The sequence below is a fragment of the Melospiza melodia genome, chromosome W (assembly GCF_035770615.1).
Source record: "Melospiza melodia melodia isolate bMelMel2 chromosome W, bMelMel2.pri, whole genome shotgun sequence".
NCBI lineage: Eukaryota > Metazoa > Chordata > Aves > Passeriformes > Passerellidae > Melospiza > Melospiza melodia.
Genome location: NC_086225.1, coordinates 19,858,057 through 19,862,523, shown reverse-complemented (window position 1 = coordinate 19,862,523; position 4,467 = coordinate 19,858,057).

Below are 4,467 nucleotides of genomic sequence, written 5' to 3'. Positions count from 1 at the left end.
GAGTACAGCTTTGGGGAGTAAAACATGGCAGGACGCCCAGGGTGGGCAACAAAGGAGAATTGAAAAAGTGTCTCGACTATCGGGATGATGATCCCAAAATACCTTTGAAGGATCCTTTAGAAAAATGTTGAGATTTTTTGCACATTATCATAGTGAAACAAAGGATTTAAGGGTTAATAGGGAATTAAGGATAGTTTAGGCAATATATATGTGAACATATGGTATTCATTATTCTACTCATATGGGACTGCGATAGGGGACCCTCTGAAAGATACCTGTTACCCATTAAAATTCTGCTGAGCTCGCAAATAAGAGAGGCCCCTGGAAAAAACTGATGAGTTTGCCAGAAAATTCGAAGCAAAGAGAGATTGTGCATGTGAAAACACTTGAGTTCAAGAGTTCAACTATGAAGACTTTGAGTCTTCATGTTTTCAGGCCCCCAGACTCATTTAAAGACCACCAACTCAATAAAAAGGATAAACTGTGCAGTCGCAGCTGATTTCCATACCATGCAGATAATGGGCGGGGATAGATACTGGATATGTATAGGTGTTATAGAATATGCATGATTTTTTTGAATAAATAGAGGATTTGTGAATGTTGGGGTATGCAGGATTTGGGAAGATGCTCTCCCCCTGCATCCAGCGCTGAATAAAATACATACTTACTTAACCTTTGGTTGTGGAGTCATTACCACACTACAATAGCAGTAGTTAAAGGACATGGGCCCCCAGAGTGGGCATTATGTGGAATGTGGACGCTCAACGGTGGCAATAAGAGGCACCGAGAAAGGATCTCGGACACCTACACCCAGAGGATGCAATATGGTGTTGGTTTGGGAAATGATTGGTTGAAGGCAAGGGTGGAAAAAAATGGTTACGGCAAATAGCAGCAGGAGGCTATGTGATAAGGAAAGACTGGGAAGTTCTCTACCTTATCTTCAAAATTTGCAGTCCAATGCAGGGCTGGCTGCAAGTCTTTTGTATTCCCAGCTTCTAGGAGAGGGAAAACAGGTCCATTTGTTGGGGATGAGCTATTTGTCGGATGCAGGGAAAACTTAGGGCTCAATATGAGTCATCAACAAGTTCCCTTTATTGAAGAGAGCATCAGACACTTATACAGCAAGTAATAAGCTCATGAATATTCTGTAAGCCAAGCGATCTATTGGTTAAACTATACCATCAACTCTTCTTCATTCTTTTGGGCCTACATTCTCTATTTCCCGCGTCTCTCTGTCTACTTGTTATCATGCTTAGCTAGGCCCAAGGACACGCTATCTTGCAGGTGCAGGACTTGGAATTAGCTACGGCCTTGTACTTTTCCAGTCTCTAGTCAGCTAAAATCGTAACAATAGGTGAAATTCACCATAGTCTACCAGGACTGAAGCTTCTTTTAAAAATCAGTTCCATTATCCCAAACAATTCTCCGAATTTCAGCTGGAAAATTACCTTCACCCCCTTCTCGTATGATCAGAGCTGCTGTTGCCTGCATCCATAACTGTGCTTGTATACAACTGAAAGCTAAAGACACATTATCTTGAACTGTACTAAGTGCTTCTACTATTAACTTGTGGTCTTGGTCCCCGGCCTTTTCCCACTTTGGCAGTACTTTTGAAATCTGCCACTGGCTAGTTCCTAATGCCAACAGAGATGACTGTAAAGGCTGCTTCAATTTTGTTAGGCTACCTGCTGCAGTGGCCAGTTTATTCATCAGTATTTCTGAATCAATTCCATTTAAAACTCCTAATCCTGTCTCTAATATGACAGTTAGATTCTTTCTTATTCTGCTCTTGAGATATGCCTGTCTTTGTAACCACATTGTCCAGCCCTCAAAGGATGTTCTTAGGAAGGAGGAGCAGGCTGGTTGGATATTTGAGATGTTGATTTGCATTATCAACTCAACACGTTTGAGAGACCATTCTGGATTGAACAATAGTTGTTGTTCACCCACATTCTTCACTACGTAGGGGCCTATTTCATACACCTCAGGTTCAAGTTTGGGTTGAGTCTGAACTATTTGAGTCTTAGTATGGGTTGTATAAGGTCCTGCTGTGGTAAAAAGTGCAGTGTCTACTTTGAATTTAAATGAAAGTCTGATAGCATCCTGAGCCCAACGGCAAGTCACTTCTACAGGCTGTATGAAGGTGAAATTACACCAACAGTCTGATTCACTTAGGCTATCACAAACTTCCTGGTGTTCGTATACACTAGGAGAGGTTATGACACTAATTTCATGTGGTCTCTCATAAGCCGTCCCATTGATCATCTGGCACCCTACCTTGATTTCTTCTCCTCTTATCCCTTGAAGTGTTCACAGTTCCCGTTCCTGCCATTCCTGCTCCTCATATACCTGATTTCCGTGAATTACTACTGTGGATAGGTTTAAATCTTTTATCTCAGAAGGTTCTCTCATGGATCTAGTGTACTGATTAAACGCCTGGGACCAAGGCCACTCAGCATTGCTTCGGATAGAGGTACTCTCTAGTTCTAAAACTTCAGTTATAATTACATATGCAACAATTCTGTGAACCCAAGTATGAACTACTCCCGACCGCAATATACTCATTTTGCCCGAGTAAGTTTTAGTCTCAGTTCATTGTCTCCTGGCGTCACTCCTCAAGGGGCTTCTGGGCCTTCTTCACTCGAGAGTGGTAGATCTAGGCATTCTGCTCTTTGATTTTGATTGCAGTGAAGGTGGTGAGAAGCACTTGGAACGGTCCCTCTCACTGTGGTTCTAAAATCTTTTCTGTAAGAGACTTAAGACATACATAATCTCCAGGCTTTATGTTATGTACCGGCCCATCTAGCTTCCTGCTCTGAGTTCCAGCCACGTGTTTCTCAATTTCTCTGAGTTATTTGCTTAAGGCCAACATGTAGGTGGCCAGTGTTACCTCTCCAATGTGGGTGGACATTCCCTTTTGTATTCCATATGGTCTTCCACAGAGTATTTCAAAAGGGCTCAACTTTTCTTTAGCTAGAGGTTTAGTTTGAATTCGTAATAGTGCCAGTGGAAGAGCTTGGGGCCAGGGTAGATTAACTTCCTGCCCCAGTCTTATGATTTGCTGCTTAATCAAATGATTCATTTTCTCCACCTGGCCACTTGATTGGGGGCGGTATGGTTTGTGAAGCTCCCAGTCTATGCTCAGGTGGCTGCTAATCTGTTGCACTATTTTGGAAATGAAATGTGATCCTCTATCTGAGGATACTGTGGCTGGAACTCTGAAGTGTGGTATTATTTCTTGTAATAATACCCTGGTCACTTCTCTAGCTTTGACAGTTCTGGTGGGGAATGCTTCTGGCCACCCTGAAAATGTATCTGTCAATACCAGCAAATACCGATACCTCCCTTTCCTTGGGAGTTCTGAAAAGTCAATTTGCCACTGCGGTCCAGGCCCATGGCGTCTCCCACTCTGACCGAGTTTTGGCCTGGGGGTATTTTTAGGGTTAGTCTGGAGGCAAAGATCACACTGTCGGGTCACTTGAGTAATAGTGGCATTTAAATTCCTAGCAACAATTCTTTCAATCAGATAGGTGTATAGGGCATCTATTCCCCAGTGTGTTTTCTGGTGTTCTTCCCTTACTAGTGACCACACTAAATGGGAAGGGATTACCAGCTTCTTTTCAATGGTAGCCCACCCTTCTTGGTTATAAGTCCCTCTTTGATCTTCAATTAATTTTTTATCTCTCTTATTATATTCTGGCTTACCTTCAAGGGAAATTTGTCCATCTGGAATTAGGACTCCTTCAGTAACTACCTCACCTTTTGCTGCTTCTTTTGCCTCTCTATCCGCCAGCTCGTTTCCTTTTTCCAATTCTGAGCTCACACTTTGGTGTGCCTTAATGTGCATAATTGTTACCTTTTCAGGCACCTGAACTGCTTCCAGCAGCTGGATTATCTCTTGTGCATGTTTGAGGTTCTTTCTCTGTGAGGTCAGCAGTCCTCTCTCTTTCCAGATGGCCCCATGTGAATGTACGACTCCGAATGCATACCTCGAGTCTGTGTAGATGTTTATTCTCTTTCCTTTTGCCATTTCCAAGGCATAGGTCAGGGCAGTTATCTCAGCCTTCTGTGCAGAGGTGCCTGTTGGTAAGGGTCTAGATTCGATTACCTCTCTGCAGGTGGTCACTGCGTACTCAGCATGTCGCTTCCCATTAGCAACGTAGCTGCTCTCGTCAGTGAACCAGGTCTCTGCGTCGTCCAAAGGAGTGTCCTTTAAGTCTGGGCGGCTGGAGTAGGTAGCTTCAATGGTCTCCAGGCAATCATGGTGTACTGCTTCTCGATTTCCACTGAGAAAGGAAGCTGGGTTGACAATATTAGTCACCACGATCTCTACATCATCTTGCTCTACCATGATGGCCTGGTATTTCAGAAACCTCTGTGGTGAAAGCCAGTGGCCACCCTTTACTTCCAGTACTGCGGACACTGTGTGGGACACTAGCACAGTCATTTTTTTGTCCCAGGGTAAAC